We start from the raw sequence: 26,871 nt of genomic DNA on the forward strand, positions 1-26,871 counted from the left end.
TCGGAAACTACTACTGGTCTTGCAGGCAACGATCAAACCGTAGACTGTTTGAGACATTACTCCCATGGAGGAAAGTGCGCATGGTGGCTGTTATATCAATCCCGATGCAATTTCTGTGTTTAATCAACACTTTGAAGGTCGACAGATTACAGAATGCCTCCAGATGTGCATCGGAAACTACTACTGCTCTTCCAGAAAACGATCAAAGCGTAGACTGTCTGAGACATTACTCCCATATAGGAAAGACTGTTGTATTCAATCCCGATGCAAATTCTGTTTTTCAAGAACACACTGATAGTCCAGAGATTAGAGAATGCCTCCAGATATGCATCGGAAACTACAACTGGTCTTCCAGGAAATGATCAAAGCGTAGTCTGTTTGAGACATTACTTTCATGGAGGAACATTGCGCATGGTGACTGTTGTATTCAATCCCGAATCATTTTCTGTGTTTTACCAACACTTTGAAGGTCCACAGATTACAGAATGCCTCCAGATGTGCATCGGAAACTACAACTGGTCTTTCAGGGAACGATCATAGCGTAGACTGTTTGAGTCATTACTCCCATTAAGGAACGTGCGCATGGTGGCTGTTGTACTCAATCCCGATGCAATTTCTGTGTTTCATCAACACTCTGATAGTCCACAGATTACTGAATGCCTCCAGATGTGCATCGGAAACTACTACTGTTCTTCCAGGATACGAACAAAACCGTAGACTGTTTGAGACATTACTCCCATGGAGGGAAGTGCGCATGGTGACTGTTGTATTTAATCCCGATGCAATTTCTGTGTTTCATCAACACTTTGAAGGTCCACAGATTACAGAATGCCTCCAGATGTGCAATGGAAGCTACAACCGATCTTTCAGGGAATGATCAAAGCACAGACTGTTTGAAACATTACTCTCATGAAGGAAAGTGCGCATGATGACTGTTGCATTCAATCCTGAGGCAATTTCTATGATTCCTCAACACTTTGAAGGGCCACAGATTACAGTTTGCCTCCAGATGTGCATCGGAAACTACTACTGGTCTTCCAGGGAAGGATCAACGCGTAGACAGTTTGAGACATTACTCCCATGTAGAACAGTGCGCATGGTGACTGTTGTATTCAATCCCGATGCAATTTCTGTGTTTCAACAACACTCTGATAGTCCACAGATTACAGAATGCCTCCAGATGTGTATCGGAAACTACTACTGGTCTTCCTGGAAACGATCAAAGCGTAGACTGTTTGAGACATTACTCCCATGGAAGAAAGTGCGCATGGTGACTGTTGTATTCAATCCCGATGAAATTTCTGTGTTTCAACAACACTCTGATAGTCCACAGATTAGAGAATGCCTCCAGACGTACATCGGAAACAACTACAGTTCTTCCAGGGAATGATCGAAGCGTAGACTGTTTGAGACATTACTCCCATGGAGGAAAATTGCGCATGGTGACTGTTGTATTCAATCCCGAATCAATTTCTGTGTTTCATCAACACTTTGAAGGTCCACAGATTACAGAGTGCCTCCAGATGTGCATCGGGAAATACAACTGGTCTTTCAGGGAACGATCAAAGCGTAGACTGATTGAGGCATTACTCCCATGGAGGAAAGTGCGCATAGTGACTGTTGTATTCAATCCCAATGCAATTTCTGTATTTTATCAAAACTCTGATGTTCCACAGATTACAGAATGCCTCCAGATGTGCATTGGAAACTACTACTGGTCTACCAGGGAACGATCAAAGCGTAGACTGTTTGAGACATTACTCCCATGGAGGAAATTGCGCATGGTGACTGTTGTATTCAATCTCGATAAAATTTCTGTGTTTCATCAACACTCTGATAGTCCACAGATTACAGAATGCCTCCAGATGTGCATCGGAAACTACTACTGGTCTTCCAGGATACGATCAAAACCGTAGACGGTTTGAGACATTACTCCCATGGAGGGAAGTGCGCATGCTGACTGTTGCATTCAATCCAGATGCCATTTCTGTGTTTCATCAACACTTTGAAGGTCCACAGATTACAGAATGCCTCCAGATGTGCATCGGAAACTACTACTGGTCTTAAAGGGAATGATCAAAGCGTTGACTGTTTAAAACATTACTCTCATGAAGGAAAGTGCGCATGATGACTGTTGCATTCAATCCCGAGGCAATTTCTGTGTTTCATCAACACTTTGAATGTCCACAGATTACAGATTGCCTCCAGATGTGCATCGGAAAATACTACTGGTCTTCCAGGGAACGATCAAAGCGTAGACAATTTGAGACATTACTCCCATGTAGGAAAGTGCGCATGGTGACTGTTGTATTCAATCCCGATGCAATTTCTGTGCTTTAACAACAGATAGTCCATAGATAAGAGAATGCCTCCAGATGTGCAACGGAAACTACTACTGGTCTTCCAGGGAACGATCAAAGCGTAGACTGTTTGAGACATTACTCCCATTTAGCAAACTGCACATTGAGACTCTTGTATTCAATCCCGATGCAATTTCTGTGTTTCATCAACACTTTGAACGTAAACAGCTTACAGAATGCATCCAGATGTGCAACGGAAACTACTACTGGTCTTAGAGGGAACGATCAAAGCGTAGACTGTTTGAGACAATACTTCCATGGAGGAAAGTGCGCATGGTGACTGTTGTATTCAATCCCGATGCAATTTCTGTGTTTCAACAACAATCTGATAGTCCACAGATTACAGAATGCCTCCAGATGTGCATCGGAAACTACTACTGGTCTTCCAGGGAACGATCAAAGCGTAGACTTTTTGACACGTTACTCCCATGAGGAAAGTGCGCATGGTGACTGTTGTATTCAATCCCGATGCAATTTCTGTGTTTCATCAAAACTCTGCTGTTCCACAGATTACAGAATGCCTCCAGATGTGCATTGGAAACTACTACTGGTCTTCCAGGGAACGAACAAAGCGTAGACTGTTTGAGACATTACTCCCATGGAAGAAAGTGCGCATGGTGGCTGGTATATCAATCCCGATGCAATTTCTGTGTTTAATCAACAGTGTGAAGGTCCACAGATTACAGAATGCCTCCAGATGTGCATCGGAAACTACTACTGTTCTTCCAGGATACGATCAAAACCGTAGACTGTTTGAGACATTACTCCCATGGAGGGAAGTGCGCATGGTGACTGTTGTATTCAATCTCGATAAAATTTCTGTGTTTCATCAACACTCTGATAGTCCACAGATTAAAGAATGCCTCCAGATGTGCATCGGAAACTACTACTGGTCTTCCAGGATACGATCAAAACCGTAGACGGTTTGAGATATTACTCCCATGGAGGGAAGTGCGCATGCTGACTGTTGTATTCAATCCAGATGCCATTTCTGTGTTTCATCAACACTTTGAGGTTCCACAGATTACAGAATTCCTCCAGATGTGCATCGGAAAATACAACTGGTCGTTCAGGGAATGATCAAAGCGTAGACTGTTTGAGACATTACTCCCATGGAGGAACGTGCGCATTGTGACTGTTGTATTCAATCCCGATGCAATTTCTGTGTTTCAACAACACTCTGATGGTAAACAGATTACAGAATGCCTCCAGATGTGCATCGGAAACTACTACTGGTCTTAAAGGGAATGATCAAAGCGTAGACTGTTTGAAACATTACTCTCATGAAGGAAAGTGCGCATGATGACTGTTGCATTCAATCCCGAGGCAATTTCTGTGTTTCATCAACACTTTGAATGTCCACAGGTTACAGATTGCCTCCAGATGTGCATCGGAAACTACTACTGGTCTTCCAGGGAACGATCAAAGCGTAGAAATTTGAGACAATACTCCCATGTAGGAAAGTGCGCATGGTGACTGTTGTATTCAATCCCGAATCAATTTCTGTGTTTCATCAACACTTTGAAGGCCCACAGATTACAGAATACCTCCAGATGTGCATCGGAAACTACAACTGGTCTTTCAGGGAAAGATCAAAGCGTAGACTGTATGAGACATTACTCCCATGGAGGAACGTGGGGATGGCGGCTGTTGTACTCGATCCCGATGCAATTTCTGTGATTCATTAACACTCTGATAGTCCACAGTTTACAGAATGCCTCCAGATGTGCATCGGAAACTACTAGTTGTCTTCCAGGCAACTATCAAAGCGTCGACAGTTTGAGACATTACTCCCATGGAGGAAAGTGCGCATGGTGGGTGTTGTATTCAATCCCGATGCAATTTCTGTGTTTTATCAAAACTCTGATGTTCCACAGATTACAGAATGCCTCCAGATGTGCATTGGAAACTACTACTGGTCTTCCAGGGAACGATCAAAGCGTAGACTGTTTGAGACATTTCTCCCATGGAGGAAAGTGCCCATGGTGACTATTGCTTTCAATCCCGATGGAATTTCTGTGTTTCATCAACACTCTGATTGCCCTCGGATTATAGAATGCCCCCAGATGTGCATCGGAATCTACTACTGGCCTTCCAGGGAACGATCAAAGCGCTGACTGTTTGAGACATTACTCCCATGGAGGAAAGTGCGCATGGTGACTGTTATATTCAAACCCGATGGTATTTCTGTGTTTCATCAACACTCTGATTTTCCACGGATTATAGAATGCCCCCAGATGTGCATCGGAATCTAGTACTGGCCTTCCAGGGAACGATCAAAGCGTAAACTGTTTGAGACATTACTCCTATGGAGAAAAGTGCGCATGGTTACTGTTGTATTCAATCGCGATGCAATATCTGTGTTTCATCAACACTCTGATAGTCCACAGATTACAGAATGCTTCCAGATGTGCATCGGAAACTACTACTGGCCTTCCAGGGAACGATCAAAGCGAAGACCGTTTGAGACATTACTCCCAAGGGGGAAAGTGCTCATGGTGACTCTTGTATTCATCCCCGATGCAATTTCTGTGTTTCATCAACACTCTGATAGTCCACAGATTACAGAATGCCTCAAGATGTGCATCGGAAATTATTACTGGTCTCCCAGGAAACGATCAAAGCGTAGACTGTTGGAGACATTACTCCCATGGAAGAAAGTGAGCATGGTGACTGTTGTATTCAATCCCGATGCAATTTCTGAGTTTCAACAACACTCTGATAGTCCACAGATTACAGAATGCCTCCAGATGTGCATCGGAAACTACTACTGGTCTTCCAGGGAACGATCAAATCGTAGACTGTTTGAGACATTACTCCTATGGAGGAATATTCGCATGATGACTGTTATATTCAATCCCGATGCAATTTCTGTGTTTCATCAACACTCAGATAGTCCACAGATAAGAGAATGCTCCCGGATGTGCATTGGAAACTACTACTGGTCTTGCAGGGAACGATCAAAGCGTAAGCTGAATGAAACATTACTCCCATGGAGGAAAATGCGCATGGTGGCTGTTATATCAATCCCGATGCAATTTCTGTGTTTAATCAACACTTTGAATGTCCACAGATTACAGAATGCCTCCAGATGTGCATCGGAAACTACTACTGGTCTTCCAGAAAACGATCAAAGCGTAGACTGTCTGAGACATTACTCCCATATAGGAAAGTGCGCATGGTGACTGTTGTATTCGATCCCGATGCAATTTCTGTGTTTCAACAACACTCTGTTAGTCCACAGATTACAGAATCGCTCCAGATGTGCATCGGAAACTTCTAATGGTCTTGAAGGGAACGATCAAAGCGTTGACTGTTTGAGACATTACTCCCATGGAGGAAAGTGCGCATGGTGACTGTTGTATTCAATCCCGATGCAATGTCTGTGTTTCATCAAAACTCTGATGTTGCACAGATTACAGAATGGCTCCAGATGTGCATTGGAAGCTACTACTGGTCTTCCAGGGAACGATCAAAGCGTAGACTGTTTGAGACATTATTCCCATGAAGGAAAGTGCGCATGGTGACTGTTGTATCAATCCCGATGCAATTTCAGGTTTCATCAACGCTCAGATTTTCCACAGATTACAGTATGCTTCCAGATGTGCATCGGAAACTACTACTGGTCTTCCAGGGAACGATCAAAGCGTTGACTGTTTGAGACATTACTCCCATGGAGGAAAGTGCGCATGGTGACTGTTGTATTCAATCCAGATGGAATCTCTGTGATTCATCAACACTCTGAATTTCCACGGATTATAGAATGCCCCCAGATGTGCATCAGAATCTACTACTGGCCTTCCAGGGAACGATCAAAGCGTAGACTGTTTGTGACATAAATCCCATGGAGTAAAGTGCGCATGGTGACTGTTGTATTCAATCCCGACGCAATTTCAGTGTATCAGCAACACTCTGATAGTCCACAGATTACAGAATGCCTCCAGAGGTGATCGGAAACTACTAATGGTCTTCCAGGGAACGATCAAAGCGAAGACCGTTTGAGACATTACTCCCATGGAAGAAAGTGCGCATGATGACTGTTGTATTCAATCCCGATGCAATATCTGAAATTCAACAACACTCTGATAGTATACGAATTACAGAATGCCTCCAGATGTGCATCGGAAACTACTACTGGTCTTCCAGGGAACGATCAAAGCGTAGACGGTTTGAGACATTACTCCCATGGAGGAAAGTGTGCATGGTGACTGTTGTATTCAATCCCAATGCAATTTCTATGTTTCATCAAAACTCTGCTGTTCCACAGATTACAGAATGCCTCCAGATGTGCATTGGAAACTACTACTGGTCTTCCAGGGAACGATCAAAGCGTAGACTGTTTGAGACATTACTCCCATGGAGGAAAGTGCGCATGGTGGCTGTTATATCAATCCCGATGCAGTTTCTGTGTTTAATCAACACTTTGTAAGTCCACAAATTACAGAATGCCTCCAGATGTGCATCGGAAACTACTACTGGTCTTCCAGAAAACGATCAAAGCGTAGACTGTTTGAGACATTACTCCCATATGGGAAAGTGCGCTTGGTGACTGTTGTATTCGATCCCGATGCAATTTCTGTGTTTCAACAACACTCTGTTAGTCCACAGATTACAGAATCCCTCCAGATGTGCATCGGAAAGTTCTAACGGTCTTGAAGGGAACGATCAAAGCGTTTACTGTTTGAGACATTACTCCCATGGAGAAAAGTGCGCATGGTGACTGTTGTATTCAATCCCTATGCAATTTCTGTGTTTCATCAAAACTCTGATGTTCCACAGTATACAGAATGCCTCCAGTTTTGTATCGGAAACTACTACTGGTCTTCCAGGGATCGATCAAAGGGTAGACAGTTTGAGACATTACTCCCATGTAGGAATGTGAGCATGGTGACTGTTGTATCAATCCCGATGCAATTTCAGGTTTCATCAACGCTCGGATTTTCCACAGATTACAGTATGCCTCCAGATGTGCATGGCAAACTACTACTGGTCTTCCAGGGAACGATCAAAGCGTTGACTGTTTGAGACATTACTCCCATGGAGGAAAGTGCGCATGGTGACTGTTGTATTCAATCCCGACGCAATTTCTGTTTCTCATCAACACTTTGAACGACCACAGATTACAGAATGCCTCCAGATGTGCAACGGAAACTACTACTGGTCTTCCAGGGATCGATCAAAGGGTAGACAGTTTGAGGCATTACTCCCATGTAGGAAAGTGAGCATGGTGACTGTTGTATTCAATCCCGATGCAATTTCTGTGTTTCAACAACACTCTGATAGTCCACAGATTACAGAATGCCTCCAGATGTGCATCGGAAACTACTACTGGTCATCCAGGAAACGATCAACGCGTAGACTGTTTGAGACTTTACTCCCATGGAGCAAAGTGCGCATGGTGACTGTTGTATTCAATCCCGATGCAATTTCTGTGTTTCACCCACACTCTGATAGTCCACAGATTACAGAATGCCTTTAGATGTGCATTTGAATCTACTACTGGTCTTCCAGGGAACGATCAAAGTGTAGACTGTTTGAGACATTACTCCCATGGAGGAATGTGCGCACGGTTACTGATGTATTCAATACCGATGCAATTTCTGTGTTTCATCACACTCTGATAGTCCACAGATTACAGAATGCCTCCAGATGTGCATCGGAAACTACTACTGGCCTTCCAGGGAACGATCAAAGCGTAGACTGTTTAAGACTTTACTCCCATGGAGGAAAGTGCGCATGGTGACTGGTGTATTGAATCCCGATGCAATTTCTGTGTTTCAACAACACTCTGATGGTCCACAGATTACAGAATGGCTAAAGATGTGCATCGGAAACTACTACTGGTCTTCCATGGAATGATGAAAGCGTAGTCTGTTTGAGACATTACTCTCATGAAGGTAAGTGCGCATGATGACTGTTGTATTCAATCCCGAGGCAATTTCTGTGTCTCATCAACACTTTGAAGGTCCACAGATTACAGAATGCCTCCAGAAGTGCATCGGAAACTACTACTGGTCTTCCAGGATACGATGAAAACCGTACACTGTTTGAGACATTACTCCCATAGAAGGAAGTGCGCATGGTGACTGTTGTATTCAATCCCGATGAAATTTCTGTGTTTCATCAACACTTTGAAAGTCCACAGATTACAGAATGCCTCCAGATGTGCATCGGAAACTACAATTGGTCTTTCAGAGAATGATCAAAGCGTAGACTGTTTGAGACATTACTCCCATGGAGGAAAGTGCGCATGGTGGCTGTTGTATTCAATCCCGATGAAATTTCTGTGTTTCAACAACACTCTGATAGTCCACAGATTACAGAATGCCTCCAGATGTGCATCGGAAACTACTACTGGTCTTCCAGGGAACGATCAAAGCGTAGACTCTTTGAGAAATTACTCCCATGGAGCAAAGTGCGCATGGTGACTGTTGTATTCAATCCCGATGCAATTTCTGTGTTTCATCAACACTTTGAAGGTCCACAGATTACAGAATGCCTCCAGATGTGCATTGGAAACTACTACTGGTCTTCCAGGAATTGATCAAAGCATAGACTGTTTGAGACATTACTCAGATGGCGGAAAATTGCGCATGGTGACTGTTGTATTCAATCCCGAATAAATTTCTGTGTTTCATCACCACTTTGAAGGTCCACAGATTACATAATGCTTCCAGATGTGCATCGGAAACTACAACTGGTCTTTCAGGGAACGATCAAAGCGTAGACAGTTTGAGACATTACTCCCATATTGGAACGTGCGCATGGTGGCAGTTGTACTCAATCAGGACGCCATTTCTGTGTTTCATCAACACTTTGATAGTCCACATATTACAGAATGCACCAGATGTGCATCGGAAACTACTACTGGTCTTCCAGGGAACGATCAAAGCGTTGACTGTTTGAGACAATACTCCCATGCAGGAAGGTGTGCCTAGTGAATTTTGTATTCAATCCCGAAGCAATTTCTGTGTTTCATCAACACTCTGACTGTCCACAGACTATAGAATGCATCCAGATGTGCATCGGAATCTACTACTCCCCTTTCCAGGGAACGATCAAAGCGTAAACTGTTTGAGACATTACTCCCATGGAGGAAAGTGCGCATGGTTACTGTTGTATTCAATCCCGATGCAATTTCTGTGTTTCATCAACTCTCTGATAGTCCACAGATTACAGAATGCCACCAGATGTGTATAGGAAACTACTACTGGCCTTCCAGGAAACGATCAAATCGTAGAGTGTTTGAGACATTACTCTCATGGAGGAAAGTGCGCATGGTGACTGTTGTGTTCAATCCCGATGGCATTTCTGTGTTTCATCAACACTCTGATAGTCCACAGATTACAGAATACCTCCAGATGTGCATCGGAAACTACGACTGGTGTGGCAGGGACGATCAAAGCGTTGACTCTTTGAGATATTATTCCCATGGAGGAAAGTGCGCCTGGTGACTGTTGTATTCAATCCCGACGCAATTGCGGCGTTTCATCAACACTTTGAACGTCCACAGATTACAGATTGCCTCCAGATGTGCAACGGAAACTACTACTGGTCTTCCAGGGAACGATCAAAGCGTAGACTGTTTGAGACTTTACTCCCATGGAGGAAGATGCGCATGGTGACTGTTGTGTTGAATCCCGATGCAAAATCTGTGATTCAACAACACTCTGATTGTCCACAGATTACAGAATGCCTCCAGATGTGCATTGGAAACTACAACTGGTCTTTCAGGGAATGATCAAAGCGTAGTCTGTTTGAGACATTACTCCCATCTAGGAACATGTGCATTGTGACTGTTGTATTCAATCCCGAGGCAATTTCTGTGTTCCATCAACACTTTGAACGTCCACAGATTACAGAATGCCTCCAGATGTGCAAAGGAAACTACTACTGGTCTTCCAGGGAACGATCAAAGTGTAGACTGTTTGTGACATTACTCCCATGGAGGAAATTGCGCATGATGACTGTTATATTGAATCCCGATGCAATTTCTGTGTTTCAACAACACTCTGATGGTGCACAGATTACATAATGCCTCCAGATGTGCATCGGAAACTACTACTGATCTTCCAGGGATTGATAAAAGCATAGACTGTTTGAAACATTACTCTCATGAAGGAAAGTGCGCATGATGACTGTTGCATTGAATCCCGAGGCAATTTCTGTGTTTCATCAACATTTTGAAGGTCAACAGATTACAGAATGCCTCCAGATGTGCATCGGAAACTACAATTGGTTTTTCAGGGAATGATCAAAGCCGTAGACTGTTTGAGACATTACTCCCATGGAGGAACGTGCGCATTGTGACTGTTGTATTCAATCCCGATGCAATTTCTGTGTTTCAACAAAAATCTGATTTTCCACAGATTACAGAATGCCTCCAGATGTGCATTGCAGACTACTACTGGTCTTCCAGGTAACGATCAAAGCGTAGACTGTTTGAGACATTACTCCCATGGAGGAAAGTGCGCATGGTGACTGTTTTATTCAATCCAGATGGCATTTCTGTGTTTCAACAACACTCTGATAGTCCAAAGTTTACAGAATTTCTCCAGATGTGCATCGGAAACTGCTACTGGTGTTTCAGGGAACGAACAAAGCGTTGACTGTTTGAGTCATTACTCCCATGGAGGTAAGTGTTCATAATGACTGTTGTATTCAAACCCGACGCAATTTCGGTGTTTCATCAACACTTTGAACGTCCACAGATTACAGATTGCCTCCAGATGTGCAACGGAAACTGCTACTGGTCTTCCAGGGAACGATCAAAGCGTAGACTGTTTGAGACTTTACTCCCATGGAGGAAAGTGCGCATGGTGACTGGTGTATTGAATCCCGATGCAATTTCTGTGTTTCAACAACACTCTGATGGTCAACAGATTACAGAATGCCACCAGATGTGCATCGGAAACTACAACAGGTCTTCCAGGGAATGATGAAAACGTAGTCTTTTTGAGACATTACTCTCATGAAGGAAAGTGCGCATGATAACTGTTGTATTCAATCCCGAGGCAATTTCTGTGTCTCATCAACACTTTGAAGGTCCACAGATTACAGAATGCCTCCAGATGTGCATAGGAAACTACTACTGGCTTTCATGGGAACGATCAAAGCGTAGACTGTTTGCGACATTACACCCATGGAGGAAAGTGCTCATGGTGACTGTTGTATTCAATCCCGATGCAATTACTGTGTCTCATCAACACTCTGATAGTCCACAGATTACAGAATGACTCCAGATGTGCATCGGAAACTACTACTGGTCTTCCAGGGAACGATCAAATCGTAGAGTGTTTGAGACATTACTCTCATGGAGCAAAGTGCGCATGGTGACTGTTGTATTCAATCCCGATGCCATTTCTGTGTTTCAACAACACTCTGATAGTCCACAGATATCAGAATGCCTCCAGATGTGCAACGGAAACTACAACTTGTCTTCCAGGGAACGATCAAAGCGTAGACTGTTTGAGACTTTACTTACATGGTGGAAGATGCGCATGGTGACTGTTGTATTGAATCCCGATGCAATATCTGTGATTCAACAACACTCCGATTGTCCACAGATTACAGAATGCCTCCAGATGTGCATTGGAAACTGCAACTGGTGTTTCAGGGAATGATCAAAGCGTAGTCTGTTTGAGACATTACTCCCATGGTGGAACATGTGCATTGTGACTGTTGTATTCAATCCCGAGGCAATTTCTGTGTTCCATCAACACTTTGAACGTCCAGAGATTACAGAATGCCTTAAGATGTGCAAAGGAAACTTCTACTGGTCTTCCAGGGAACGATCAAAGCGTAGACGGTTTGTGACATTACTCCCATGGAGGAAAGTGCGCATGATGACTGTTGTATTGAATCCCGATGGAATTTCTGTGTTTGAACAACACTCTGATGGTCCACAGATTACAGAATGCCTCCAGATGTGCATCGGAAACTACTACTGGTCTTCCAGGGATTGATCAAAGCATAGACTGTTTTAAACATTACTCTCATGAAGGAAAGTGCGCATGATGACTGTTGCATTCAATCCCGAGGCAATTTCTGTGTTTCTTCAACATTTTGAAGGTCCACAGATTACAGATTCCCTCCAGATGTCAATCGGAATCTACAACTGGTCTTTCAGGGAACGATCAAAGCGTAGACTGTTTGAGACATTACTCCCATGGAGGAAAGTGCGCATGGTGACTGTTGTATTCAATCCCGATGCAATTACTGTGTTTCATCAACACTCTGATAGTCCACAGATTACAGAATGCATCCAGTTGTGCATCGGAATCTACTACTCCCCTTTCCAGGGAACGATAAAAGCGTAAACTGTTTGAGACGTTACTCCCATGGAGGAAAGTGCGCATGGTTACAGTTGTATTCAATCCCGATGCAATTTCTGTGTTTCATCAACACTCTGATAGTCCACAGATTACAGAATGATTCCAGATGTGCATAGGAAACTACTACAGGTCTTCCAGGGAACGATCAAATCGTGGACTGTTTGCGACATTACTCCCTTGGGGGGAGTGCTCATGGTGACTGTTGTATTCAATCCCTATGCAATTTCTGTGTTTCATCAACACTCTGATAGTCCACAGATTACAGAATGCCTCCAGATGTGCATCGGAAACTACTACTGGCCTTCCAGGGAACGATCAAAGCGTAGACTGTTTGTGAAATTACTCCCATGGGGGAAAGTGCTCATGGTGACTGTTGTATTCAATCCCGAAGCAATTTCTGAGTTTCATCAACACTCTGATAGTCCACAGATTACAGAATGCCTCCAGATGTGCATTGGAAACTACTACTGGTCTACCAGGGAACGATCAAAGCGTAGACTGTTTGAGACATTACTCCCAAGGAGGAAAGTGCGCATGGTGGCTGTTGTATCAATCCCGATGCAATTTCTTCGTTTCATCAACATTTTGAAGGTCCACAGATTACATAATGCCTCCAGATGTGCAACGGAAACTACTACTGGTCTTCCAGGAAACGATCAAAGCGTAGACTGTTTGTTACATTACTCCCATATAGGATAGTGCGCATGGTGATTGTTGTATTCGATCCCGATGCAATTTCTGTGTTTCATCAAAACTCTGATGTTCCACAGATTAAAGAATGCCTCCAGATGTGCTTTGGAAACTACTACAGGTCTTCCAGGGAACGATCAAAGCGTAGACCGTTTGAGAAATTACTCCCATGGAGCAAAGTGCGCATGGTGACTGTTGTATTCAATCCCGATGCAATTTCTGTGTTTCAACAACACTCTGATAGTCCACAGATTACAGAATGCCTCCAGATGTGCAACGGAAACTACTACTGGTCTTCCAGGAAACGATCAAAGCGTAGACTGTTTGAGACATTACTCCCATATAGGATAGTGCGCATGGTGAATGTTGTATTCAATCCCGACGCAATTTCGGTGTTTCATCAAAATCTGATAGTCCACAGATTACAGAATGCCCCAGATGTGCATTGTAAACTACTACTGGTCTTCCAGGGAACGATCAAAGCGTTGACTGTTTGAGACATTACTCCCATGCAGGAAAGTGCGCATAGTGAATATTGTATTCAATCCCGAAGCAATTTCTGTGTTTCATCAACACTCTGATTGTCCACAGACTATTGAATGCATCCAGATGTGCATCGGAATCTACTACTCCCCTTTCCAGGGAACGATCAAAGCGTAAACTGTTTGAGACATTACTCCCATGGAGGAAAGTGCGCATGGTTACTGTTGTATTCAATCCCGATGCAATTTCTGTGTTTAATCAACACTCTGATAGTCCACAGATTACAGAATGCCTCCACATGTGCATAGGAAACTACTACTGGCCTTCCAGGGAACGATCAAAGCGTAGACTGTTTGCGACATTACTCCCATGGGGAAAGTGCACATGGTGAATGTTGTATTCAATCCCGATGCAATTTCTGTGTTTCATCAACACTCTGATAGTCCACAGATTACAGAATGAGTCCAGATGTGCATCGGAAACTACTACTGGTGTTCCAGGGAACGATCAAAGCGTAGACTCTTTGAGACATTACTCCCATGGAGAAAAGTGCGCATGGTGACTGTTGTATACAATCCCGACGCAATTTCGGTGTTTCATCAACACTTTGAACGTCCACAGATTACAGATTCCCCCAGATCTACAACGGAAACTACTACTGGTCTTCCAGGGAATGATGAAAGCGTAGACTCTTTGAGACTTTACTCCCACGGAGGAAGATGCGCATGGTGACTGTTGTATTGAATCCCGACGCAATATCTGTGATTCAACAACACACTGATTGACCACAGATTACAGAATGCCTCCAGATGTGCATTGGAAACTACAACTGGTCTTTCAGGGAATGATAAAAGCCGTAGACTGTTTGAGACATTACTCCCACGGAGGAACGTGCGCATTGTGACTGTTGTATTCAATCCCGATGCAATTTCTGTGTTTCAACAAAAATCTGATTTTCCACAGATTACAGAATGCCTCCAGATGTGCATTGGAGACTACTACTGGTCTTCCAGGGAACGATCAAAGCGTAGACTGTTTGAGACATTACTCCCATGGAGGAAAGTGCGCATGGTGGCCGTTGTATTCAATCCCGATGCAATTTCTGTGTTTCAACAACACTCTGATAGTCCACAGATTACAGAATGCCTCCAGATGTGCATCGGAAACTACTACTGGTCTTCCAGGGAACGATCAAAGCGTAGACCGTTTGAGAAATTACTCCCATGGAGCAAAGTGCGCATGGTGACTGTTGTATTCAATCCCGATGCAATTTCTGTGTTTCAACAACACTCTGATAGTCCACAGATTACAGAATGCCTCCAGATATGCATCGGAAAGTACTACTGGTCTTCCAGGAAATGATCAAAGAGTAGACTGTTTGAGACATTACTCCCATGGAGGAAAGTGCTAATGATGACTGGTGCATTCAATCCCGAGGCAATTTCTGTGTTTCATCAACATTTTGAACGTCCACAGATTACAGATTGCCTCCAGATGTGCATCGGAAATTACAACTGGTCTTTCAGGAAACGATCAAAGCGTAGACTGTTTGAGACATTAATCCCATATAGAAAAGTGCGCATGGTGACTGATGTATTCGATCCCGATGCAATTTCTGTGTATCAACAACACTTTGATAGTCCAGAGATAACAGAATGCCTCCAGATGTGCATCGAAAAGTACTAATGGTCCTGAAGGGTACGATCAAATCGTAGACTGTTTGAGACATTACTCCCATGGAGGAAAGTGCACATGGTGACTGTTGTATTCAATCCCGACGCAATTTCGGTGTTTCATCAACAATCTGATTGTCCACAGAATATAGAATGCCCCCAGATGTGCATCGGAATCTACTACTCCCCTTCCAGGGAACAGTCAAAGCGTAAACTGTTTGAGACATTACTCACATGGAGGAAAGTGCGCATGGTTACTGTTTTATTCAATCCCGATGCAATTTCTGTGATTCATCAACACTCTGATAGTCCGCAGATTACAGAATGACTCCAGATGTGCATCGGAATCTACTACTGGTCTTCCAGGGAACGATCAAAGCGTAGACTGTTTGAGACATTACTCCCATGTAGGAAAGTGCGCATGGTGACTGTTGTATTCAATCCCGATGCAAATTCTGTGTTTCAACAGCACTTTGATGGTCCACAGATAACAGAATGCCTCCAGATGTGCATCAGAAACTATTACTGGTCATCCAGTAAACGATCAAAGCGGAGACTGTTTGAGACATTACTCCCATTTAGGAAAGTGCGCATGGTGAATGTTGTATTCAATCCCGACGCAATTTCGGTGTTTCATCAACAATCTGATAGTCCACAGATTACAGAATGCCCCAGATGTGCATTGGAAACTACTGCTGGTCTTCCAGGGAACGATCAAAGCGTTGACTGTTTGAGACATTACTCCCATGCAGGAAAGTGCGCATAGTGAATGTTGTATTCAATCCCGATGTAATTTCTGTGTTTCATCAACACTCTGATAGTCCACAGATTACAGAATGCCTCCAGATGTGCATCGGAAACTACTACTGGTGTTCCAGGGAACGATCAAAGCGTTGACCCTTTGAGACATTACTCCCATGGAGGAAAGTGCGCATGGTGACTGTTGTATACAATCCCGACGCAATTTCGGTGTTTCATCAACACTTTGAACGTCCACAGATTACAGATTGCCCCTAGTTCTACAACGGAAACTACTACTGGTCTTCCAGGGAATGATGAAAGCGTAGACTCTTTGAGACTTTACTCCCATGGAGGAAGATGCGCATGGTGACTGTTGTATTGAATCCCGACGCAATATCTGTGATTCAACGACACACTGATTGTCCACAGATTACAGAATGCCTCCAGATGTGCATTGGAAACTACAACTGGTCTTTCAGGGAATGATAAAAGCCGTAGACTGTTTGAGACATTACTCCCATGGAGGAACGTTCGCATTGTGACTGTTGTATTCAATCCCGATGCAATTTCTGTGTTTCAACAAAAATCTGATTTTCCACAGATTACAGAATGCCTCCAGATGTGCATTGGAGACTACTACTGGTCTTCCAGGGAACGATCAAAGCGTAGACTGTTTGAGACATTACTCCCATGGAGGAAAGTGCGCATGGTGGCTGTTGTATTCAATCCCGATGCAATTTCTGTGTTTCAACAACACTCTGATAGTCCACAGATTACAGAATGCCTCCAGATGTGCATCGCAAACTACTACTGGTCTTCCAGGGAACGATCAAAGCGTAGACTGTTTGAGAAATTACTCCCATGGAGCAAAGTGCGCAAGGTGACTGTTGTATTCAATCTCGATGCAATTTCTGTTTTTCAACAACACTCTGATAGTCCACAGATTACAGAATGCCTCCAGATGTGCATCGGAAACTACTACTGGTCTTCCAGGAAATGATCAAAGAGTAGACTGTTTGAGACATTACTCCCATGGAGGAAAATTTCGCATGGTGACTGTTGTATTCAATCCCGAGGCAATTTCTGTGTTTCATCAACACTTTGAAGGTCCACAGATTACAGAATGCCTCCAGATGTGCATCGTAAACTACTACTGGTCTTCCACGGAACGATCTAAGCGTAGACTGTTTGAGAAATTACTCCCATGGAGCAAAGTGCGCATGGTGACTGTTGTATTCAATCCCGATGCAATTTCTGTATTTCAACAACACCCTGATAGTCCACAGATTACAGAATGCCTCCAGATATGCATCGGAAACTACTACTGGTATTCCAGGAAATGATCAAAGAGTAGACTGTTTGAGACATTACTCCCATAAAGGAAAGTGCGCATGGTGACTGTTGTATTCGATTATGATGCAATTTCTGTGTTTCAACAACACTCTTATAGTCCACAGATTACAGAATGCCTCCAGATGTGCATCGGAAATTACTACTGGTCTTCCAGGGAACAATCAAAGCGTAGACTGTTTGAGACATTACTCCCATGGAGGAAAGTGCTCATGATGACTGTTGTATTCAATCCCGATGCAATTTCTGTGTTTCATCAACACTCTGATGTTCCACAGATTACAGTATGCCTCCCGATGTGCATCGGAAACTACTACTGGTCTTCCAGAAAACGATCAAAGCGTAGAATGTGTGAGACATTGCTCCCATATTGGAAAGTGAGCATGGTGACTGTTGTATTCAATCCCGACGCAATTTCGGTGTTTCATCAACAATCTGATTGTCCACAGAATATAGAATGCCCCAGATGTGCATCGGAATCTACTACTCCCCTTCCAGGGAACAGTCAAAGCGTAAACTGTTTGAGACATTACTCCCATGCAGGAAAGTGCGCATAGTGAATGTTGTATTCAATCCCGAAGCATTTTCTGTGTTTCATCAACACTCTGATTGTCCACAGACTATAGAATGCATCCAGATGTGCATCGGAATCTACTACTCCCCTTTTCAGGGAACGATCAAAGCGTAAACTGTTTGAGACATTACTCCCATGGAGGAAAGTGCGCATGGTTACTGTTGTATTCAATCCCGATGCAATTTCTGTGTTTCATCAACACTCTGATAGTCCACAGATTACAGAATGACACCAGATGTGCATCGGAAACTACTACTGGTCTTCCAGGGAACGATCAAATCGTAGAGTGTTTGAGACATTACTCTCATGGAGCAAAGTGCGCATGGTGACTGTTGTATTGAATCCCGATGCAATATCTGTGATTCAACCACACTCTGATTGTCCACAGATTACAGAATGCCTCCAGATGTGCATCGGAATCTACAACTGGTCTTTCAGGGAACGATCAAAGCGTAGACTCTTTGAGACATTACTCCCATGGTGGAAAGTGCGCATTGTGACTGTTGTATCCAATCCCGATTCAATTTGTGTGTTTCATCAACACTCTGATAGTCCACAGATTACAGAATGCATCCAGATGTGCATCGGAATCTACTACTCCCCTTTCCAGGGAACGATCAAAGCGTAAACTTTTTGAGACATTACTCCCATGGAGGAAAGTTCGCATGGTTACTGTTGTATTCAATCCCGATGTAATTTCTGTGTTTCATCAACAATCTGATAGTCCGCAGATTACAGAATGCCTCCAGATGTGCATAGGAAACTACTACTGGCCTTCCAGGGAACGATCAAAGCGTAGACTGTTTGCGACATTACTCCCATGGGGAAAGTGCTCATGGTGTCTGTTGTATTCAATCCCGATGTAATTTCTGTGTTTCATCAACACTCTGATAGGCCACAGATTACAGAATGCCTCCAGATGTGCATCGGAAACTACTACTGGTGTTCCAGGGAACGATCAAAGCGTTGACTCTTTGAGACATTACTCCCATGGAGGAAAGTGCGCATGGTGACTGTTGTATACAATCCCGACGCAATTTCGGTGTTTCATCAACACTTTGAACGTCCACAGATTACAGATTGCCCCCAGATCTACAACGGAAACTACTACTGGTCTTCCAGGGAACGATCAAAGCGTAGACTGTTTGAGAAATTACTCCCATGGAGCAAAGTGCGCATGGTGACTGTTGTATTCAATCCCGATGCAATTTCTGTATTTCAACAACACTCTGATAGTGCACAGATTACAGAATGCCTCCAGATGTGCATCGGAAACTACTACTGGTCTTCCAGGTTACGATCAAAGCGTAGACTGTCTGAGACATTACTCGCATGTAGGAATGTGCGCATGGTGACTGTTGTATTCAATCCCGAGGCAATTTCTGTGTTTCATCAACACTTTGAAGGTCCACAGATTACAGAATGCCTCCAGATGTGCATAGGAAACTACTACTGGCTTTCCAGGGAACGATCAAAACGTAGACTGTTTGCGACATTACTCCCATGGAGGAAAGTGCTCATGGTGACTGTTGTATTCAATCCCGATGCAATTTCTGTGTTTCATCAACACTCTAATAGTCCACAGATTACAGAATGACTCCAGATGTGCATCGGAAACTACTACTGGTCTTCCAGGGAACGATCAAATCGTAGAGTGTTTGAGACATTACTCTCATGGAGGAAAGTGCGCATGGTGACTGTTGTATTCAATCCCGATGGCATTTCTGTGTTTCAACAACACTCTGATAGTCCACAGATTACAGAATGCCTCCAGATGTGCATCGGAAACTACTACTGGTGTTCCAGGGAACGATCAAAGCGTTGACTCTTTGAGACATTACTCCCATGGAGGAATGTTCGCATGGTGACTGTTGTATTCAATCCCGACGCAATTTCGGTGTTTCATCAACACTTTGAACGTCCACAGATTACAGATTGCCCCTAGATCTACAACGGAAACTACTACTGGTCTTCCAGGGAATGATGAAAGCGTAGACTCTTTGAGACTTTACTCCCATGGAGGAAGATGCGCATGGTGACTGTTGTATTGAATCCCGACGCAATATCTGTGATTCAACGACACACTGATTGTCCACAGATTACAGAATGCCTCCAGATGTGCATTGGAAACTACAACTGGTCTTTCAGGGAATGATAAAAGCCGTAGACTGTTTGAGACATTACTCCCATGGAGGAACGTTCGCATTGTGACTGTTGTATTCAATCCCGATGCAATTTCTGTGTTTCAACAAAAATCTGATTTTCCACAGATTACAGAATGCCTCCAGATGTGCATTGGAGACTACTACTGGTCTTCCAGGGAACGATCAAAGCGTAGACTGTTTGAGACATTACTCTAATGGAGGAAAGTGCGCATGGTGGCTGTTGTATTCAATCCCGATGCAATTTCTGTGTTTCAACAACACTCTGATAGTCCACAGATTACAGAATGCCTCCAGATGTGCATCGCAAACTACTACTGGTCTTCCAGGGAACGATCAAAGCGTAGACTGTTTGAGAAATTACTCCCATGGAGCAAAGTGCGCAAGGTGACTGTTGTATTCAATCTCGATGCAATTTCTGTTTTTCAACAACACTCTGATAGTCCACAGATTACAGAATGCCTCCAGATGTGCATCGGAAACTACTACTGGTCTTCCAGGAAATGATCAAAGAGTAGACTGTTTGAGACATTACTCCCATGGAGGAAAATTTCGCATGGTGACTGTTGTATTCAATCCCGAGGCAATTTCTGTGTTTCATCAACACTTTGAAGGTCCACAGATTACAGAATGCCTCCAGATGTGCATCGTAAACTACTACTGGTCTTCCACGGAACGATCTAAGCGTAGACTGTTTGAGAAATTACTCCCATGGAGCAAAGTGCGCATGGTGACTGTTGTATTCAATCCCGATGCAATTTCTGTATTTCAACAACACCCTGATAGTCCACAGATTACAGAATGCCTCCAGATATGCATCGGAAACTACTACTGGTATTCCAGGAAATGATCAAAGAGTAGACTGTTTGAGACATTACTCCCATAAAGGAAAGTGCGCATGGTGACTGTTGTATTCGATTATGATGCAATTTCTGTGTTTCAACAACACTCTTATAGTCCACAGATTACAGAATGCCTCCAGATGTGCATCGGAAATTACTACTGGTCTTCCAGGGAACAATCAAAGCGTAGACTGTTTGAGACATTACTCCCATGGAGGAAAGTGCTCATGATGACTGTTGTATTCAATCCCGATGCAATTTCTGTGTTTCATCAACACTCTGATGTTCCACAGATTACAGTATGCCTCCCGATGTGCATCGGAAACTACTACTGGTCTTCCAGAAAACGATCAAAGCGTAGAATGTGTGAGACATTGCTCCCATATTGGAAAGTGAGCATGGTGACTGTTGTATTCAATCCCGACGCAATTTCGGTGTTTCATCAACAATCTGATTGTCCACAGAATATAGAATGCCCCAGATGTGCATCGGAATCTACTACTCCCCTTCCAGGGAACAGTCAAAGCGTAAACTGTTTGAGACATTACTCCCATGCAGGAAAGTGCGCATAGTGAATGTTGTATTCAATCCCGAAGCATTTTCTGTGTTTCATCAACACTCTGATTGTCCACAGACTATAGAATGCATCCAGATGTGCATCGGAATCTACTACTCCCCTTTTCAGGGAACGATCAAAGCGTAAACTGTTTGAGACATTACTCCCATGGAGGAAAGTGCGCATGGTTACTGTTGTATTCAATCCCGATGCAATTTCTGTGTTTCATCAACACTCTGATAGTCCACAGATTACAGAATGACACCAGATGTGCATCGGAAACTACTACTGGTCTTCCAGGGAACGATCAAATCGTAGAGTGTTTGAGACATTACTCTCATGGAGCAAAGTGCGCATGGTGACTGTTGTATTGAATCCCGATGCAATATCTGTGATTCAACCACACTCTGATTGTCCACAGATTACAGAATGCCTCCAGATGTGCATCGGAATCTACAACTGGTCTTTCAGGGAACGATCAAAGCGTAGACTCTTTGAGACATTTCTCCCATGGTGGAAAGTGCGCATTGTGACTGTTGTATCCAATCCCGATTCAATTTGTGTGTTTCATCAACACTCTGATAGTCCACAGATTACAGAATGCATCCAGATGTGCATCGGAATCTACTACTCCCCTTTCCAGGGAACGATCAAAGCGTAAACTTTTTGAGACATTACTCCCATGGAGGAAAGTTCGCATGGTTACTGTTGTATTCAATCCCGATGTAATTTCTGTGTTTCATCAACAATCTGATAGTCCGCAGATTACAGAATGCCTCCAGATGTGCATAGGAAACTACTACTGGCCTTCCAGGGAACGATCAAAGCGTAGACTGTTTGCGACATTACTCCCATGGGGAAAGTGCTCATGGTGTCTGTTGTATTCAATCCCGATGTAATTTCTGTGTTTCATCAACACTCTGATAGGCCACAGATTACAGAATGCCTCCAGATGTGCATCGGAAACTACTACTGGTGTTCCAGGGAACGATCAAAGCGTTGACTCTTTGAGACATTACTCCCATGGAGGAAAGTGCGCATGGTGACTGTTGTATACAATCCCGACGCAATTTCGGTGTTTCATCAACACTTTGAACGTCCACAGATTACAGATTGCCCCCAGATCTACAACGGAAACTACTACTGGTCTTCCAGGGAACGATCAAAGCGTAGACTGTTTGAGAAATTACTCCCATGGAGCAAAGTGCGCATGGTGACTGTTGTATTCAATCCCGATGCAATTTCTGTATTTCAACAACACTCTGATAGTGCACAGATTACAGAATGCCTCCAGATGTGCATCGGAAACTACTACTGGTCTTCCAGGTTACGATCAAAGCGTAGACTGTCTGAGACATTACTCGCATGTAGGAATGTGCGCATGGTGACTGTTGTATTCAATCCCGAGGCAATTTCTGTGTTTCATCAACACTTTGAAGGTCCACAGATTACAGAATGCCTCCAGATGTGCATAGGAAACTACTACTGGCTTTCCAGGGAACGATCAAAACGTAGACTGTTTGCGACATTACTCCCATGGAGGAAAGTGCTCATGGTGACTGTTGTATTCAATCCCGATGCAATTTCTGTGTTTCATCAACACTCTAATAGTCCACAGATTACAGAATGACTCCAGATGTGCATCGGAAACTACTACTGGTCTTCCAGGGAACGATCAAATCGTAGAGTGTTTGAGACATTACTCTCATGGAGGAAAGTGCGCATGGTGACTGTTGTATTCAATCCCGATGGCATTTCTGTGTTTCAACAACACTCTGATAGTCCACAGATTACAGAATGCCTCCAGATGTGCATCGGAAACTACTACTGGTGTTCCAGGGAACGATCAAAGCGTTGACTCTTTGAGACATTACTCCCATGGAGGAATGTTCGCATGGTGACTGTTGTATTCAATCCCGACGCAATTTCGGTGTTTCATCAACACTTTGAACGTCCACAGATTACAGATTGCCTCCAGATGTGCAATGGAAACTACAACTTGTCTTCCAGGGTACGATCAAATCGTAGCCTGTTTGAGACTTTACTTACATGGTGGAAGATGCGCATGGTGACTGTTGTATTTAATCCCGATGCAATATCTGTGATTCAACAACACTCCGATTGTCCACAGATTTCAGAATGCCTCCAGATGTGCATTGCAAACTGCAACTGGTCTTTCAGGGAATGATCAAAGCGTAGTCTGTTTGGGACATTACTCCCATGGAGGAACATGTGCATTGTGACTGTTGTATTCAATCCCGAGGCAATTTCTGTGTTCCATCAACACCTTGAACGTCCAGAGATTACAGAATGCCTTAAGATGTGCAAAGGAAACTTCTACTGGTCTTCCAGGGAACGATCAAAGCGTAGACGGTTTGTGACATTACTCCCATGGAGGAAAGTGCGCATGATGACTGTTGTATTGAATCCCGATGCAATTTCTGTGTTTCAACAACACTCTGATGGTCCACAGATTACAGAATGCCTCCAGATGTGCATCGGAAACTACTACTGGTCTTCCAGGGATTGATCAAAGAATAGACTGTTTGAAACATTACTCTCATGAAGGAAAGTGCGCATGATGTCTGTTGCATTCAATCCCGAGGCAATTTCTGTGTTTCATCAACATTTTGAAGGTCCACAGATTACAGATTGCCTCCAGATGTCAATCGGAATCTACAACTGGTCTTCCAGGGAACGATCAAAGCGTAGACTGTTTGAGACATTACTCCCATGGAGGAAAGTGCGCATGGTGGCTGTTGAATTCAATCCCGATGCAATTTCTGTGTTCCATCAACACTTTGAACGTCCACAGATTACAGAATGCCTCCAGATGTGCAACGGAAACTACTACTGCTCTTCCAGGGAACGATCAAAGCGTAGACTGTTTGAGACATTACTACCATATAGGAAAATTGCGCATGGTGACTTTTGTATTCAATCCCGAATCAATATCTGAGTTTCATCAACACTTTAAAGGTAAACAGATTGCAGAATGCCTCCTGATGTGCATCGGAAACTACAACTGGTCTTTCAGGGAACGATCAAAGCGTAGACTGTTTGAGACATTACTCCCATGGAGGAACGTGCGCATGGTGGCTGTTGTACTCAATCCCGATGCAATTTCTGTGTTTCAACAAAAATCTGATTTCCCACAGATTACAGAATGCCTCCAGATGTGCATTGGAGACTACTACTGGTCTTCCAGGGAACGATCAAACCGTAGACTGTTTGAGACATTACTCCCATGGAGGAAAGTGCGCATGATGACTGTTGCTTTTAATCCCGAGGCAATTTCTGTGTTTCATCAACACTTTGAAGGTCCACAGATTACAGATTGCCTCCAGATGTGCATCGTAACTACAACTGGTATTTCAGGGAACGATCAAAGCGTAGACTGTTTGAGACATTACTCCCATATAGGATAGTGCGCATGGTGACTGTTGTATTCGATCCCGATGCAATTTCTGTGTTTCATCAAAACTCTGATGTCCCACAGATTACAGAATGCCTCCAGATGTGCATCGGAAGTACTAATGGTCTTCAGCGAACGAGCAAAGCGTAGACTGTTTGAGACATTACTCCAATGGAGAAACGTGCGCATGGTGGCTGTTGTATTCAATCCCGATGCAATTTCTGTGTTTCATCAACACTCTCAATGTCCACAGACTATAGAATGCATCCAGATGTGCATCGGAATCTACTACTCCCCTTTCCAGGGAAGGATCAAAGCGTATACTGTTTGAGACATTACTCCCATGGAGGAAAGTGCGCATGGTTACTGTTGTATTCAATCCCGATGCAATTTGTGTGTTTCATCAACACTCAGATAGTCCACAGATTACAGATTGCCTCCAGAAGTGCATCGGAAACTACTACTGGTCTTCCAGGGAACGATCAAAGCGTAGACTGTTTGAGACATTACTCCCATGGAGGAAAGTGCGCATGGTGGCTGTTGTATTCAATCCCGATGCAATTTCTGTGTTTCAACAACACTCTGATAGTCCACAGATTACAGAATGCCTCCAGATGTGCATCGGAATGTACTAATGGTCCTGAAGGGAACGATCAAGGCGTAAACTGTCTGAGACATTACTCCCATTGATGAAAGTGGGCATGGTGACAGTTGTATTCAATCCCGATGCAATTCCTGTGTTTCATCAAAACTCTGATGTTCCACAGATAACAGAATGCCTACGGATGTGCATGGGAAACTACAACTGGTCATTCAGGGAATGATCAAAGCGTAGACTGTTTGAGACATTACTCCCATGGAGGAACATGCGCATTGTGACTGTTGTATTCAATCCCGAGGCAATTTCTGTGTTCCATCAACACTTTGAACGTAAAGAGATTACAGAATGCCTCCAGATGTGCAACGGAAACTACTACTGGTCTTCCACGGAACGATCAAAGCGTAGACTGTTTGTGACATTACTCCCATTGATGAAAGTGGGCATGGTGTCAGTTGTATTCAATCCCGATGCAATTCCTGTGTTTCATCAAAACTCTGATGTTCCGCAGATTACAGAATTCCTCCAGATGTGCATTGGAAACTACTACTGGTCTTCCACGGAACGATCAAAGCGTTGAGAATTTGAAACATTACTCCCATGGAGGAAAGTGGGCATGGTGACTGTTGTATTCAATCCCGATGCAATTTCTGTGTTTCATCAACACTTTGAAGGTCCACGGGTTACAGAATGCCTACGGATGTGCATGGGAAACTACAATTGGTCTTTCAGGGTATGATCAAAGCGTAGACTGTTTGAGACATTACTCCCATGGAGGAACGTGCGCATTGCGACTGTTGTATTCAATCCCGATGCAATTTCTATGTTTCAACAAAAATCTGATTTTCCACAGATTACAGAATGCCTCCAGATGTGCATTGGAGACTACTACTGGTCTTCCAGGGAACGATCAAAGCGTAGACTGTTTGAGACATTACTCCCATGGAGGAAAGTGCTCATGGTGACTGTTGTATTCAAGTCCGATGCAATTTCTGTGTTTCATCAACACTCTGATGATCGACAGATTACAGTATGCCTCCCGATGTGCATCGGAAACTACTACTGGTCTTCCAGAAAACGATCAAAGCGTAGA

The sequence above is a fragment of the Schistocerca gregaria genome, chromosome 10 (assembly GCF_023897955.1).
Source record: "Schistocerca gregaria isolate iqSchGreg1 chromosome 10, iqSchGreg1.2, whole genome shotgun sequence".
Lineage (NCBI taxonomy): Eukaryota > Metazoa > Arthropoda > Insecta > Orthoptera > Acrididae > Schistocerca > Schistocerca gregaria.